Here is a 19,332-nt window from a genome sequence, read left to right on the forward strand (position 1 = left end):
TCCAAAATTTTGAAATATTTTTTTAAATTAACTTATCATAAATTATTTCTTTTAATAGTATAAAGTATTCAAAGATATATTATGTTAAGACAACGGTTAACTATTTTTCTTTCACTAAAATTTTCTCTGTGATAAAAATAACTGTGAAAATCACTCTATTTTTTTTTCAAATTAAAACAAATTTAATTTTAAATAAATAAATTATAATTATTACTTGAATAAATAATATAAATTTACGATTTCATAAATACAATTTTAATAATAATAATAATAATAACTTTGATTTTACTTTAGTAGTTTTAAATCAATTCTTATGATGATATTGACTTTTTACTTCAATCACTACACTCGTAACGTACATTGAGTTAATTCACAATTTATGTATAATAAAGATGACTTGATATACAAAGTTGACTATATCAACTAACATGTTATTATTAAAAAAAATGTATTAAATGAAGAAAAAGTAAACTTTTTTTTCCTTATATATGTGTAGAAAGAAAATTTACCACACTGTGGAAAAATATGTTCGCGATCCATATTTATTTAAAGAATATATAAAAGATATAAGAACATGAATTTTGAATATTTTTTTAGTGAACTCAATATATTCCCCAACTAAAAAATAATCCTTAAAAATATTTTCTGATTGTGAAAAAAAGATAAATAATTTCATTTTCTTCGCAAAAAAGATATAGATAATTATTATAAATCATTAACAGTTCTGACAAAATGATCATTAAATATTAGTTTTAGACTTGAAACAGATATAAATTATTCGGGAATTATTTTGTATCTCGAATTTAGTATAAGCTTAGTTTATTTTGTAACAGTAATCACTTTATTAACTCGCTTTTTCGAAGTAAAATAAGCAATAAGTTTCTCTAAACATTGAATTCAGTTACTGAGTAATAACTAACAACATAATTAAGGCTAATTTAATTAGTGCAGTATACTTCTGATCCTCGTGTTCTTGTTCTATACTAATAGTACATATAACATAATCATTACATAAGCATGACAATCCTGGCTGCAAATTTTTCATAGCCAGACTTTGTACCTAGACAAAATTGAAAGATTTACAAATTGGAAAAAGGAAAGAAGACAGATTCTCAAACGTGTGTCACGCAGATAAGCAAATGAGTGGTTGAAGGAGTTTTGGCTTCAGTAAAACCCTCGAAACAAAATTGTATCCTTTGAATCTCAACATCTTTAGATCATCAAGTGACATTTTAAGAAAAATATGTTTCTTTTTTCACAAAGAGATAGAAAAAACTGATCATTTTTATAAAATTGAAACAATGCGATTTTTTTAACCTAATGATGCTATTTGAAAAATATAATTTTAACATGTTACTGCTAAAATGGGACAAGGATAACTGCTCGAAGAGTTTTTGTTTTTGTTGAACTTTTTCCTTGTTCCGAATAATCGATCGGTGTAGGGATGACTTGCAGAATACACTCTCACACTAAAATCAGAATTTTTCTATACCTTTAGTAATTTAATAGTGAGTTAAGAGTAAGTTTACCTAGCCCTTATTTATACAGTTTATAATAATTTGATCAATTAATTTATTTTTTAATGATTATTAATGCAAACTTAGAATAACCTTTATCATATTAATTACATTTTAATTCTATTCAACTGTTATCAGAACCTTCATAATATGTTTTCTTGCTTGTCAATGGCTCGACCTTCTCCATCCAGTTTATCACCATTACCCATCGATGAACTATAAGCCTATAATAACATAATATTTTATGAATATTTTCATTTACATGAGGTTGTTTTCGTTGTCTTCCTCCGTTAATTGGAATACAGGTCATACAGATTTGTTTTTCTCTTTTTATTTTCTTGAGACTGTGACAAGGTTAGTTTTTGTTTGGAAAAGCATACACTATTATTGTGTCACGGACCTGAAAGATATTGCTTGCTGGTACCCACTAACCGGTGTGAGGACCACGTACAGCAGAGTTGTATGTACGTGTAATCCATCACGTCACAATTATACAACCAAGGTAACTGTGGTTTGTGCTTTCTGTTCTACCTTTTTTGTTTCTTATTTCTCTACTGTTCACTGCATTTCCATTGTTTCGCAAAGTTATCGACTGCTTAACTAAAAAATTTACTCACTAACAAATAACAAAGTAAGGATTTATTCTGTGAATTATACTTCATTCAATTATATTCATACATCTTCGGTCACTATTACTTGGGCCACCGCTGTCCCTCCACATAAAATTTGTGGTTATATAATTGTCGTATGATAATAATTTTCTATAGTTTTTATATTAAAGATACTAATATTTGGGATATTATATATATATATATATATGGATTTGTTAATTTATCGTAAAATAATTTTTTAATTGGTACATTTTAGTAAAGTGTACCAAATTTTAAGTTACAAAAATATTCCTATTTCAAAAATACATACTTTATTAAAGGTACTTTAGTATTTTTAAAATTTAATTTAAATAAAAAAGGTAATTATTCATTAATTGTTTTTTAAAATAAAAAGAAAGGTAGTTATTTTCTGGTACTTAAGGAATATATTAATTATAATGTTTTTAAATATATATAATTTTTATAGTTATATTGTTTTTTAAGATGGATAGATCACATCCATGCCAACATATTTTCCATGACTTAAAAGAATATCTTTTAAAAAATGTAATAGTTTAGGGTTTAGGATTTATAGAACCCGTAGATTTATAGAACCTGAGTTTATAGAATCCGAGTTTATAAAACCCATCTGGATTAAAAAAACAACTACCTTTTATTTTATTTTTTATTTTAAAAAACAACTACCTTTTAAAAAATATATAACAAAAACTAATAACTTCTCTTGAATTTTAATAACTACCTTTTATTTTTTTATTTTAAATTAAATTTTAAAATTATTAAAATATCCTTGAATTTAAAGTTGATTTTCTTTTTTAACACGGAAATTTTTATAACCTAAAATTTAGTACACTTTACTAAAATATACCAACTGAAAAACATTCTTACATAAGTTAGCAAACCCCATATATATATATATATATATATATATATATATATATATATATATATATATATATATTTTTTATTTTTTATTTTTTTTGCCGACAAAAACAATTTGTGAGAATTCAGTATCTTTGTACCTTAAATGCAAGAGTTCGGTATAGAAGTTAGAGAAGTAAATCTGTGATTGAATTCTACTGAAAAACCTGCCTAATATGCTTTTAAGACAGTAATTACAACGACAACATTTTCTTTGTTTTAGTTGTCAGCATCTTGTCCCTTCCTAAATTGTTAGACTGGACTCGCATGGACGGTGGTTGCAAGTAAAATCCAGAATCCATTCAGACGGGTTATCTGCAACTCAAACATGCGTCAATATAACTACAATGGTTGACAAAGTGTACAACCATAACATTGAATTAATGTCCGCGTGGAATAGTCAATCCAATACAATGAAGAAACGTATTCAAAGATGATTTATGGGCTTGATGTGGTAGTCAACCATGATATTTAGGCTTCATCAGTTGCTTTGGCTTTGCAAATTTGTGTCTTGTCACGTCCATATGTTCTAGCATTTGGCGACAGGAAGTTTTCCCAAGTGGAAACTCTGTGGGATTGATGGATTAAAAATGCCTTTTTTATGTTTATTGTCGATCAAATTTATTTTATCTGTTCTCGGTCTCTTATCTGGTATATATCCTCGGAAAACAATTTGAACTTGTCAAAGCTTCTGCGAAGCTTTTTAGAGGTTTCGCTGTTGTAAATATTATGATAATTGGTAACTGATTTTTGTCGGTCATCAAATACGCTTGATATATAGTATAGCTGGCATCAATTTCGTATCATTGCACACTCAAAATCTTTGAATTGCGAAGCATTTTGCTGTCAATGTGAAATCATTTTTCTTTCCACTAATACCTAATCATTCATGTCACGTAGCGTGAGATTACTTTGGTCAAAAAATGAAGGCTACTGTTCTAATTTAATTTTAGTTTTGTGTATCGTTACCATTTAATACGATCTTGACAGTCCACTGCCTTGGCTTAACAAAGCATAAGAATCGTGTTTGGGATAAAAAGATAAATATTGCCGAAACAACTCAAGCATTCCATAGTTTGAAAAGGTCTTTGATCATAACCAAAGTGACCAAGGAATGGTAAAACGTGATTGAATCTATGCAAAACAGTCATACCAATAAATTTTCTTTTGTTCTCTCTTCCTTCACTATATATGGAAGTTGTTAATTTTAGAAAAGTTTAAGTCACTTTCGAAATTTTTTCACACAAATTAATTCATCTGCTTTTTAAATTTTTTATCTTGTATCATTAACTTCTATATCTGTAACACCGTTTTGCTATGCCTGTAACCAACAAGATATATATGTAAGTGAGAGTGTCAAAGGTAAAATGATTTGTTTTAGTTGTTCCTGCTGACTTTGGAAATGGAGAGATAATTGGACCCAAGTTCTGGCATTTACGCCTCTATTCAATGAACGTGCTTTTTATCAACTTTGTGAGGCTTATCAATTCAATGTTTTCCATCGCGATAGCGACTGCGAAAACGATTGCGTTGCCTTTTTCCTACTGTGCACGCATGCTTTACAGTACTGTCATGTTTTGTATCAGTTTGGATAAAGAAGAAAAGAATAATTAAATTTTCGATTCCTCCTTCCTCTTAAAGTCTTCACTGCAATCAGAATCCACAATCATATTAGAACTCTTTTTTAATAATTTTTTGACAACAGAATATATATCATCATTGTATTAGTCTGTTTAAATTTATGTTTAAAAAAATATTTGAAACAAACTGTAACGTATACATTATCAAAAAGTTATAAAAAAAAATTGTTAAAAGAGACTTTTTTTCCAATCAGAATACCAATAAAAGGAAATAAGAGAATATATAACATGATTCACATTCGCAACACAACCATGGATACAAGAATTTCTCTGTACAAAGTGCAGAAAGCAAGAATAATAAATAGTTAGATTAGTTTACAATACCGGCTACTCCAAAAATTATCAAACACTTTTACTTGTTGAAATTGACGGTGTAATGTACCTCTTGATCAAGATCGGATATCAAATATCTTTGTTCATTGAACTTGACAATTCAGAGATATGTACCTTCCAAGTTGAAATTGGTATCAAACTCCAGAGTCCAAGAATACGTATTCTTCAAATGAGTTTACAAAAGAATCTTTAGTATTTTATAATAAGATTACGAGATAGACAGCTTCGTAAATTCCCCAGAACTCAAGTCAGGTATTAAGTTATACACAGTGTATAAACACGGAAAACAACAAATTTAAATGTTCTGATGCGTATTTGCTTGTCAAAATACTCGTTTATCCGTTGCTATTTGAGTGATAACGTAAAACCAATTCTAAATAGACTAAATTATAAATTTGGTTACTCAAAAGTTATAGAAACTTAACCACTTATTGGAACTTCGCCTAATTATTATACTCAATAATCCGTTCTTTTGGGTGGTAACAAGTTTTCTTATAAAAATTAAACATCATTACAAGTAAATTGGATATTAGTAAAGAACACAGTAAAATTCCTTTAATAAATGGTATTTATCAACTCCCTATCACCGGATAGAAATTTTTACTAAAAAACTACTTTAGTACAAATTTCTATCCTGTGATAGTCAGTTGATAAATACCATTTATTAATAAATTTAGTTGTCGATAAATTTTATCAACAAATCTAGAAATTCTTCGATAAATTAAGATGATCGTAAATATAATGATAAATGTTTGTCGATAAAGATTAATAGGTAACATTTGTCGGTAAAATATGAGATTGTGACTTTTCCTTCCTCTTTCTCTTCTTTTTTCTCGTCATCTATGTTGAGTCATTGTGTAACCATTGTCATCTCCAAGTCATTTTCATCTTTTGGGTCTCATCTCCCTCCATTTATCTCCCTTTTTTCTCTTTCTCTTTCTACACATCATCCTCCTCCACCTTCCTCTTTATCTTTGACAACACTGTTATTGTTGTGGACGATCGTTGATGTTACTAACGAACATCATTGATGAGTCTTCACATAATGACACCGTCGATAATTATAATAATAAAGTACTAACAAAAATATCCATCTATAACAAGAATTGTAATTTGTTGAAAGACAATTCTAAATATTTTTGTAATCAATAATTATAGTACTAATAGAATTATCCGCGATAACAAGAATTGTAATTTATTGACAAATAATTGTAACAATTTTTGTCATTGATAAATATGATGATAAAATACTAAGTATTCTTCAATAATAAGAATTATAATTTATAGATAAATTTTACATACAAATTTTGTACCAATAAAAGTATCGGTCCATGAATTAAAATGTAAAATTAAAAAAAAAAAAATCTATCAAAATATTTGAGTTTACCAAAAATATGTCAAAAAATTTAAGTTTACTAATATATTTATAGTTATCAGTAATATTATGTCAATAATTATATATTTTTGTCAAATTATTTAAACAAAATATTAGTTGGGTTAAAAAAAATTGAACTTGAATTTATCTAAAAAACAAAACAAATAAGTTTGAAAGCATGGCGAAAATAAATTAGTAGCTCGGTAATAGAATAGGCCGATTCTTTTATTAAAGTTAAATATATAGGAGGCTGAAAACAAGGAATCACAACGTAACTGTCATAATAAAAAAAATTAAATCAACCCTTCACCTACCCGTTGAATTTAGAAGGTTTAAATTTTTTTTTTTTGTCTTTTAAGTTAAGTTCTGATATTCAGTTTAGTTACCGTTTTTTAAAATGTCAACCTTTAGTTTTAATTTGATATATTTTTTTTATATCATATTGACATTTTTAAAAACGAAAACTAAACATCAGAACTTAACTTAGGGACAAAAAAAAAGTTTAAACCAATTTAGAATTATCTCGTTCACGTTCACGTAGACACAAAGAATCAAACAAAACCTCAAAACCAAACCTAGTCAAATAAAAAAGTTGTAATAACAATTCATATATCTTATCTTCCCATGCTATGACCGTAACGCACCTTTCTTCCTCGATTATGACTTTCGAATCACCATTCATTTATATATTATCGTCACCTAATTACGTTTAATAATAATAAAAATCCTAAAATATATGACAATAACGATAAAATTAGAAAGGTAAGTATTTTTAAGTAAATATTTATTACCTAAGTTTTAAATCTTTTATCAATTTATCTATTTTTAATTGAATCTTATCAAAAACTTTCTCTTATTAAGGGTAAGAATTTTTTATATTTTTTAAGCATGTAAGTGTCATTTGATTTTGTTATTTTGATAAATTTAAAGATTTTGAATATTAAATAGAATAATTTTTTTACTAGGGACTCACTCCAAAATATATAATTTTATGTCCTCCATTGAAAAATATGTAGTTTTGACGGTATTTATAACGCAATTACCCTTTACTTATTCGTTAAAAAGTTTTATATTATAAGGACTTTTTAAAGTGATTTAAACTACAAGGACTCAACTGGAAAGTCAATATAACTATATAAGGACTTAAAAATTAATTTAAACATATAAATACGAAAGGCTTTTAATTGTACACTTAATAGTTTGGAATTATGGTGTATTTTAGATTAGTTATGAAAATATTATTTAAAAATTCATTTATATGCATTTTTTAAATAACATGGTAAAATTAATTTTTTATTTAGATATGCTAACTGAAAAATTAATTTAAGATGATGGATAAAAATCTTATTTATTATCAAGCCACAAGTAATAAACAATGTTACTGAATATATTAGATAAACGTATTATTTAAAGGGATTTTGACCCGTTAACATTATGAATTGAAGATTAAATAAAATTTAATTATATGCAATTAAAAATAATTCAGGAAAATCAAATTTGAATAGAACGGTCAACACTTTAGTTTTATGTGTCACCTTTCAACTCATTTAATACTCAATAATAATCATATTATTTTACATACTTCTTTTATAACACTTTACAACTCATCATTCTCTCCATCTCTTTCAACCATATCATTTATTTTATCTCAAGCCTTTTTCTTTTTATCGTATATAATTTTAGTTATAAAACAGTATGCAAATAAAATTTCCCTAATAATTAATCAGAAGCGAAAGTTGACCAAGTTTATCTTCAAGTTGCGACTTTTCAACAGATCGAGGGAGCTGTACTTGCTATGTTTGAAAATTAGATAAATTTATTTAATATAGTTAATTACGATATACCTATCTCGTATAAATTTTAATGAATCAACTAATATAAATCATGAATTTGTATTGATATATACTTTATCAAAAGAATAAGATCATGACTATAATCTCCATTTTCGAGAATTAGGCCTGGCTTGATTTCCTTTGCATTTTTCAAAACTTATTTATAAAATAGTTGTATGTGTTAGGTAAGTGTCGTCAATAATGTTTTAAAATTAAGAAAAATAATTATTTGAGAACTTATATACTTTTTATTTATTTCATATTTTATTTGTTTATTTTTTATTTTATTTTATCTTAAAAAAATATAAAAATTTATATTTTTATGATTATTTTATTTTTATATTTTATGTTAAATGAATGTAAAAATGTTTTATAGTATCGTTATTCTAAAATTAAAAAAAAATAAGTTGATATATTTTTTCTTATTTTTTTGTATGTGTTCTAATTTAATGGAGTAGATTACATATGGTGATGCTACATAGGGTAAGACATGAATAATAAATATAGTATCTATGTTTTTTCTTTTGCCTTTTTTTTGAAAATAAAAGTAACTTTTATAAAAATTGAAATGAGAAACAGTATAAGATTGTTTGGAAATGAGAATGAAAAAACTTTATTTTTAAGGTCTTATTTACTTGAATAGATTTGAAAGAGAATAATTAATTTGATGATAAATTTTCTTTTATTATTTATTTAAATAAATTTAGAGGTAAACGAGTGAATTTAAAAATAAATTTTTTAATCTGTGATATAAATTAAATCATGTACTAATTTTCATAAATTTTACTTTAAAATCTATTATTATCTATTTCTAAATCTTTTCAAATAAAAAAAAAATTACTTTCGAATTTTCATAAATTGTGATAAGAATTGAGGGAAAAATAGGGAGTGATAAGTTGTAAAATGGTCGAGCCCAGTTTTCTCCCAAGTAAGTAAAAACTTCTCACAGTCCCTGGCGCAGCCGGCAGCCATCACTTTCTGATACCAACACACCCTACAACCCCATGGCCGCATGGTTCGCCCCTAAGGACTACACTCACGAAACTTTTGCTGACGTGGCTACATATGTGGACCCACATGTCGGCCACAATGCTTCATAGCTGGCCCACCTGTCTCCGCAATAAGCTACACTATCTGAAACACACACAATCCTTTGTCGCGCGGATCCCCATTAACTCCTACAACGTCATTCCAAGCGCTGTTTGCTTCCGCCAACCATGACGTTCACTGTGTCACATGCTTCACACTTCTAATTCATTTCCCCTACCAGCACAACTCTATAAATACCTCTCAACTTTCTCTCCATCCTCACTCATCTACTTCTTCCATTCCTTCTCATCTTCTCTTAACTTCTCATTTGCAACCAAAGAGCTAGAGCTTCACTTACTCTTCCCTCACTCACAAACACATCCCTCTACACATCATGGCCATTGCTGCTGACTTATCTCCATCCCCTCCTGCACTTCCTCCTACCTGTGATGACAAGAACGCAAAGGCTTTGCGCTTCATTGAGGAAATGACCCGAAACACTGACCTTGTCCAAGAGAAAGTGCTTGCAGACATTCTGAGCCAAAACGCTCAGACTGAGTACCTCAAACGGTTTCAGCTCAATGAAGCCACGGACCGTCACACTTTCAAGTCCAAGGTTCCTGTCTTTCGTACGAGGATTTGAAGAATGATATCCAACGCATTGCTAACGGTGATCGCTCCCCTATCCTCTGTGCTCACCCAATCTCTGAGTTTCTCACTAGGTACCTACATACCTACATTAGTAACTCTCTGCATTACACGGTTGTAAACTGTATTGATTAACCGACAAACTGTAATTGGAGTAAGATAGATATTTGTATTGAAAATTTTACCCATTATGTATTAACTTTAATACCATAAACAATTCCTAAGGCAATGTTTGACATGAAGTGAATTAACTAATCTTGGGCGAAACTGCAGTTCTGGAACATCTGCTGGGGAGAGAAAATTGATGCCAACGATTCGTGAAGAGATGGACCGTCGTCAGTTGCTTTACAGCCTTCTGATGCCAGTGATGAGCCAGTATGTTTCAGTTCCTTAGACAAGCGTAAATATAGTGTTTTATGTCACGAACTAACTCGTGTGAATACATTGTTACGTTACACAGATACGTGCCTGGGTTGGACAAGGGTAAGGCGCTCCTGTTTCTGTTCATCAAAGCGGAGACGAAGACGCCGAGTGGGTTAGTGGCACGTCCCGTGCTGACCAGCTACTACAAGAGCGAGCAATTCAAAAACAGACCCCACGACCCATACAACGTGTATACGAGCCCCGATGAAGCGATCCTCTGCCCCGATTCCTTCCAGAGCATGTACACGCAAATGCTATGCGGCCTCATCATGCGCCATGAGGTTCTCAGAGTCGGTGCCGTTTTCGCATCAGGCCTTCTTCGAGCCATCCGCTTCCTCCAGCTCAATTGGGCGCAATTAGCCCACGACATCTCCACCGGAACCCTAAACCCAAAAATCACCGATCCTTCCATCACGGAACGCATGGCTCAAATCCTGAAACCGAACCCGGAACTTGCCAATTTCATTACCAAAGAATGTTCTGGAGAAAACTGGGAACGCATAATCACCAGAATCTGGCCAAACACGAAGTATCTAGACGTGATTGTGACAGGTGCCATGGCGCAGTATATTCCAACTCTTGATTATTACAGCGGAGGCCTACCTCTCGCTTGCACCATGTACGCTTCCTCGGAGTGTTACTTTGGCCTTAATCTAAACCCAATCTGCAACCCCTCTGATGTATCATATACCATCATGCCAAACATGGGTTACTTCGAGTTCTTGCCTCACGACGATTCCTCTTCAACTTCATCTTCCACCGTGTTGTCACGTGACTCGCCACCGCCTTTAGTCGACCTTGCCGACGTCGAAGTCGGTAAATCCTACGAACTCGTTCTCACCGGATACTCTGGTCTATGCCGCTACCGCGTGGGCGACGTGCTCCAGGTGACGGGGTTCCACAACAACGCCCCGCAGTTCCACTTCGTGAGGAGAAAGAACGTGCTTCTGAGCATTGACTCCGACAAAACGGACGAGGCTGAGCTGCAGAACGCCGTGGAGAACGCCTCGGTGCTATTGAAGGAATTCAACACGAGCGTGGTGGAGTACACGAGCTTCGCAGACACGAAGTCGATCCCGGGGCACTACGTGATTTACTGGGAGCTGTTGATGAAGGACTCGCGCCACGCTCCCTCTGGCGACGTGCTGGAGAAGTGCTGTTTGACTATGGAGGAGTCGCTGAACGCCGTGTATAGACAAGGGAGAGTCTCGGACCGTTCTATTGGCCCGCTGGAGATTCGTGTGGTGAAGAACGGAACTTTCGAAGAGCTTATGGACTACGCCATCTCCCGAGGCGCCTCAATTAACCAGTACAAGGTGCCACGCTGCGTCACCTTCACTCCCATAACGGAGTTGTTGGATTCCAGAGTAGAGTCCGTTCACTTTAGCCCCTCCGAACCTCACTGGACCCCGGAACGTCGTTGTTGAAAGGTTGCTACGTAGTACGTACATGCAATAATACGCGATGTTATTGTTAATAAAAATGATAATAATAATGAAAAAAATAAGCAAGTGAGAGGGAAAAGAGAGTGAAAGGAATGGGTGATTGTTGGCTCATCAGTGGAACCCTTTGAAACTGTCTGGATCTGTTGATTTGATGTTACGTGTCTTTCATGAAATAAAAAAAAAAGTTTGTGTTTTACTTTTGATTTCTGTCTGTCACAATAAACTTCAACGGCATAATCGAACACATCTTTGTCTTTTCGTATAGGGAATCCATTATGTGCACGCTTTTAATTACTCCAACAAAATGAATGCTTTCCATAAATTTTAGTATTTTAATTTATTTCACGTGCATGTAATGTAACTTTCATGGCAAAAAGTCACATAGAAGCTTGTCTTTTGTCTCTTCTTTTGCTGGTGGAATTATCTGTAACACTACTTCTATGTAAAATTTCTGTTTATAAAAATCGAAACCAAACATCTGTTTTCTTTTTAATAAGAAAAATTGGACCGTCCGTGAAGAGACCGTGCAGCTTAACAACCGATTATGTCCTTAATATCCAACTCTTGAAAAATCAGGATGTGACCAAATTTAGTATTGAGTTGTTATTCAAACATTCATTTCATACTAATAATTATATACTCAGCCACATGAAGACAAACTCATGACATACTGCTTTATCTCCGAGCATATAAAAGCACAACCTATGATGCTTTTCTTGTCTTGTCTTTACACCAATTAGGATCAAAGTATCCAACCATATTGTGATTAGAACTACTAAATTTGTTTGGAAGTATTAGTCCAGTCCATTGTTCATTGTTTCCTTAACATGCTAAGTAACCTTTAAACAACAAGCAAATGAGATTGTTTTGGTTCCTCCTCTCAAACCCTACTCTGTATACAACATCAATCCTTGTATTGTATATATATCATAGACATCCCACCATTTGTTTATATAGAATTTTCTCCATCATTTGATTTCATTCAGATTTCTTAAATGTATTTATAATATCAATTGAAACTAGATTTCAAGAAACATTTTCAACACACAACTAATATATTTGTTTTTATGCATGAAAATTCCACCTTTACTTTCCGTAAATTGCATTTCAAGAAAATAAGAGAGTTTATCCAAGTCATTCTTTTCAATTTTTTCCTTCATATCGTGCTTGAATGCATTCATTTCTTCAAAATTGCTCCTTAGCATAGAAACACACTATTCGTAAGTCGCGCATATTTAATTCATTTACGTGCACACGTTTCAAAAACTTTAATTATCAATTAATTTTATCCCGGAAACATCAAAGTCTTAAATAAAAACTTTGACATTCAATTTTATCAGCAAAAATTATATTATTTACAGATTTTATTAATGAAAATATTCGTTAATAATAAATATTTTAAAATTCATAAACAAATTTCGTTGAAGAGTTTTTTTTTTTCTATAATTACCCAATTTTTTGCAAACAATTTTATTGAGCATCAGGGCTCAAGATCGTGAAATTGAAATGACCATACTTTTGGTGTCAATTCCAACTTTGATGAGATAATCACTAAATTAAGTATTGATGTCCACCCACCTAAATTCCAACCTTAAAAGTTCTATTGCTAGATAGTGGAGCTCTCAACATCAATCTGTTTTTGACATAAAAAAAACCTTCAACACTTTATGTTCCTTGTCATTGCATAAATTTTTTTCAGCAGTTGATTAAGTCTTAGCAAATCTTCATCTTAGGGACATACAATGCATTGGAAATATATGAATATTTTTTATCTTTCTTCTGAATTGGAAACCTTCTTTTTACCTTTACATCAAACAAACTATGATATATAAATTTCATTTTTCTCCTAAAATCATGACTCATGAATCACTCATTATGCTTAGTCATACCCACTATCAAGATGCCAATAATCGACTGTCAACTTTTCTTGTCAAATTTCTTCTTGTTCTTCCTAAACAAGGACAATGGCTTTTTTGTAGTTTTTTTTTTTAATTTTTTTATTGTATTTTATTTTTGCATGTTTCCTTGTCTAGAAAACCTTCTTTGTCGATTTGGCTTGTAAAGGTTGATCAGAGTTCTTGTTAAGATTTTTCTCCTTAATCCTCTAGTCACGTGCCTTTAAGAAGCTTATTTGACTCCTTTATTCATCAAATCATGCTGAAGCAACTAGAGTTTATGAAGTTCATAACTTCATAAACCTCTTAGAAATCATCAATTCCGCTTTCACTTAGAAATGTACCTATTATATAGTTTTTAAGTTAAGGATAAGTAGTATCATGGGTGAATCCATTATGTGATTTTCACCTAACATTAATAATATAATATAAATTTTTAGTAGAAATTAATATATAAAGATGAAAATCAATTAATTCATTATCTTAAAATTTTTAGTAAAAAATAATATAAATTTTTTATATAGTTAGACTCAGATTTCGTTAATATCATACCTTTTCCTCTGTAAACGCAATGATAATATATTTATAATTTTATCGTATTAAAAGTTATAGCTATTAATTTGTAACTAGTAACAAACTACTTATAAAAGTTTATGATCGTTAATGTCTAAATTCCTATTTTATTGATGTATAGTGTCTTAAATAATTGCATAAGCATATATAATCTTTCTTCCGATTATTTGGTTTAAGGAAAAGTATTGTCACACTTTGGTGTGACCTTTCTCTCAAAAAGAGGGAGCAAGCCAACTCAGCTTTTGTTTGTCCTTATGTCTCCCCTTTTTTTCTTTCTAAAAAATGAAAAAGGTGCAAAAGGGATTTTATAATGTGTATACATTTTAAAGTTAAGAAATGACGTTGAAAGAACGTAAGATGGGAATCGTTCATGTTTTGTGTCTCTCGATTGTGAACTTTTGTCGTTACAGACCATGCAAGTTTTCCAAGTAGGATAATCATATTTTAATAATTTTTTACAACAAAACACGTGTTACTATTTTATTGGTTTGTTTGAATTTATTTTAAAAAAATATTTAAAACGGACCAATTATAAACTGTCACATATGTGTTGTAAAAAAAAATGTTAAAAAGACTTTTTCTTTCTAGATATCTATGCTTTTGCTCAATTGTTAAGTCCTGATTTATGAGCCGTAATTAACATAATTGATATTATTACATGGAAAATAATCAAAATTATAAAAACAGTAATATCCAACCATTTCTTTACTATACTATTTATTTTATGTATCCAATTCTTTGGAAGCAAATTCGAAGACAAATATTTCCCAGTGATGTAGTTGACCAGGTAAGAAAATTAATTATTTTGACATTTGACTTTGACCATCAACATGTATTTAATTTAATAATAAATTCGGTGGGCTTGCTAATTACTACTAATATTTTTTGCTTCCATTTAAGACAGATTGCAATAATCAGCTGAAATAGAAGTGTGTTTTAAGCTAATATTTTCATATTAATTTATGCTACTTTATTAGTTATGAAAGAAACATCCTGATTTTCATTTTTTTAAAGCATATAGGAAAAAAAAAACACAAAAGGGTATAGGTAAATTCTACTCAATAATGATAGTATACATATAATTTATTTGTGAAAAGTATAAAAATAAAATAAAATGTATAAAATATTGAATTTTTTTAATTTTATTTACAGTATCCAATTACTTTGTTTTGCAAATTCATGTGAAAATCAGTGACGTATTGGAATAAACACATTTTCTTAATATCTAATCCTATCAATACATAAAATAATATTTTTTCTTTCATTACTTTTTTTTATTTGATAAATTGCAAACAAAAGTTATATTCTTTGGAATATATTAAATTATTTTATACAATAAATAAGATGGAAACACTATAAAATGTAAAAGTTCAAGGGAATTTTCTACCTTTTTATAGAGACATGCACACTATTAATTGCTGTTAATTAGCTCCTAATATACAAAATAAAAAGTACTAATAAGTTCCTTGTCACCCTATTGGATTTGATAGGAATGATGTACAAAAAATTTGTATTTGCTATATTTTTTAAATGATTTGCGATTGAATTGTTTAATGTTATACTAATTGCTGATAAAAATAATGTTATACTAAATAATTTAATCATAAAGTTAAATAAACAATGTCAAATAAGTGTCTGTGCTATTAAAATAAAAGATAAATATATTCTTAAGTGAAATTGATTTTTTTTTATTTCAAAATTTTAATAACTTTTTAATATAATTATCTTAATTAATTATATTAAATATTTATGATGTAATGTTAATTGAAAAATACGTTTAATATATTAAATTTTTTTAACATAATTAAATTAAAAAGATTATATTTATTTACTTTTAAGTTTGTAAACTAAAATGTACTAAAATTTTGAATAAAGATAAATTTTAATTTTACATTAAAATTCACTAACTAAAAAAATATTTAAAATAGTATACAAACCCAACAAATTACTTAAATCAGTTTTAGAAAATGACAACTATCGATCAGTACAATAACAAGAAAAATCTATGTCCAAACAACACTAACAATGATTTTATCATTAATATAATATGTTGGTTTGAGTGGTGATGTTAATTAGGTTCAACTCAACAACTTAATAGGCAGCGCATTTTATTTAGGTTCCACAAAATAAATACAATTCAACTACCGAGTTTAATTCAGTAAAATGTAGGTGAAATTCTTAAGACTAATTGAGTTTGCAAGTTGATTCTTCTCACTTATAAGATAATTTTATCATTTATAATTTTTAATTCTTGCAAGTATGATCGATTTTATATTTTTAATTCTTAAAAGTATAGGTCAAAACCTTATAAATATTTTTAAATTGGTTTTATTCAGACATAACACATTTTAATATATATATATATATATATATATATATATATATATATATATATATATATATCATATTGTTGCTAAATAATAATAGTAAAATAAAAATTTTCATATTTATAAGAGTGCAAGAGAAAATATGTGGGTGCAAACTAAAATTCCCTTTAAAAAATTGGGTTATACACCTTAGCCCAAGTTAAAATTTGGGTTGGTATGTTCTGTAGGAAACTTGATCCGTCCCAGGGTTGGAGAACTATCTATAGGGAATTCTATCCATGTTTTCTTCATGCACTTCCATACTTTTTAAAATTTCAATTATATTTTGAAATTAATAGAAAATATAGTGTAAGATTTTTTTTAAAATATAATCTTCCCATTGTACAATGAGAAAATATTTCAGATTATATAATCTGAAATTCAAAAATATTACTTTTACACAGTATAATAATTCAAAATATAACATTTTAAATTATATGATCCGTAATACAAATTTAAATTTTAGATTATATAATTTGAAAGACAATTCAAAATACAAATTTTAAAAACAATTTAAAATATAAATTATGTTTAAAATTATATAATTTGTAATATAAAATTCACATTCTATATTGTATAATTTAATATTCGTAATGTAAACCTAGAAGTCCACATGAAGATACCAATTTTTCAAAAGAGATAACTAAGTCATTTTATTAAGACTTGTGCATTTGTACAGGAAGGAAAACATGGGAGTGCATGAAGAAATCCATCTATCTATGGCCCGAAATATGTGGTTCATTGTGGAAAAATGGGCTCGGTTCACCTTCAATCATAACCCCCAACTTTCCTTGTCGTTCTTCAACCTCTCCCACCATCCACAATCTCACACACCACAATGCTAATTATCATTATCATGTAATAAATTTATTAATAACAATAACAATAATATTATCTCTGCCATTTTATAATAACTTTAATAATAAAAAATAATTATGGTTATAACTATAGTGTTAACAATAGTTCTATTAATAATATACACATTATTATTTAAATAAATGTAAGTACAATTTATTCCTATAATTCTCTTTTAAGTTTAACTTTATCTTTCCAATTTTAACTTGAATTTTGATCATAAAGAAAAACTTTAATTTAATTTTAATATTATTTGTACTACTTACATTTAAACTTATACCGTCCATAATAATAATCTAATAATCATCTATTTTTATCCATCAAAACATTTTTTTAATTTATCACATTTTTCACAAACTTTTTCTTCAAATTTTTTCATCTATCTTTTCAAATTCTTTAATTTAAACAATACTGAATCATCTTTTTATTCTTTCAAATTCATTTAATCACTTTATTTCAGATCATGTCTCGAATTCAAATTATATAAATAAAACCAATAATTAATTTTACTTTGAAAATCTTCCTCAATATTATTTTTAATTGTGATTTATTATTTTGCTTCTCTATTCTCAATGCATATATTTTTTTTTAACAAATATAAAATTCTCTATAATTAAAGCAATAAAATAAATTGAAAAATATTGAATATATACATTATAATATGAAAATAGAAACAAATATTTTATATTTTATATTTGTGATTGAAATTTACATTTATAAAAGAATAAAATCAATATGTTGAGCATAGTATCTTATCTAGTCATAAAAATTTATGTAAGAAAAATTAAAAGATAATTTTTTAATGGACTTTTTATAATTATGATATTTTATTTTTGGTTTAATCTCACTATAAGTTTTTATTTTTGTGTAAAATCTTAAATAGGTCCTTCTTGTTTTTGGTGTATCAATTGAGTCCCTTTTATTGTAAATTTGATTTAATAAGAGATCAGTCATTAAATTTATGGTCGTTTAATGTTGGTTTAATGTCTCAATAGGTCCCTATTTTCATCAAGAATCTCAAATAGGTCCCTTTCTTTTTTGGCGTTTTAATCAAATCCTTATTTTCTTAAAATTGAATCAAATAGGACCTTTCCGTCAAATTGAGATGATGCCGTTAAGAAGAGTATGTTGACCGTGTAGTTTTTTATTATGTGACATTGAAAATATGACTGAATTGTATTTTTTTAATTTTTAAATTAATAAATGAAGTATTATTTGTATATTTCATTTTTCAATTCAAGAATAAAAAAATACAATTCAGTCACGTTTTTAATGCCACGTAATAAAAAAACTACACTGTCAGCCTACCCTTCCTAATGGCGTCGTCGAAAAAGAAATGGATCTATTTGAAATTCTGTACGAAAATAGGGACCTATTGAGACATTAAACCTTTACGCTGTGTTCGTTTGAAGGGAGTTTACTGTTTAAGCGAATAAGCGACGATGGATTTGGGAGAAGAGCGTTGTTCGCTTGCATTGATTTGTGATGATCTGCTCAGATAGATTTGCGATGATTTGTGAAAATTCACTGTTTGGCTCATCTCACTAATTTGAGATGATTTGCGCTGATTTAATAGAGAAAGACTTATATGCCCTGTACGGATATTAAAATCCCAAAACTGTGCTTCCATACATGAACTGGAATATTAATGTTAGATGGGCGAGTTATTCGGTTCTATTGGCGTCGTATCCGGTTCGCCAGGTTGTGGTCTGTGAGTTATTTGGACTTCCATAGCTGCATTCCTTCCTCCCTCACATTAATTGGTTAGCTCCAACATATTAACCTTCGTGCATGGAAGTGATGCTGCCTTTGGGGTTGAGGAGAAAGGCGTAGATGATGGAGGTGGATTCGTACCACTACCATTGGAGGCAG

The 19,332-nt window shown here is 29.2% G+C and overlaps 1 pseudogene; it reads left to right on the forward strand.

The window, feature by feature from the left end:
• The first annotated feature begins 9,203 nt into the window (after positions 1-9,203).
• LOC106767331 lies at positions 9,204-11,967 on the forward strand (annotated as a pseudogene).
• Positions 11,968-19,332: the final 7,365 nt, after the last annotated feature.

The sequence above is a fragment of the Vigna radiata genome, chromosome 7, assembly GCF_000741045.1.
Source record: "Vigna radiata var. radiata cultivar VC1973A chromosome 7, Vradiata_ver6, whole genome shotgun sequence".
NCBI lineage: Eukaryota > Viridiplantae > Streptophyta > Magnoliopsida > Fabales > Fabaceae > Vigna > Vigna radiata.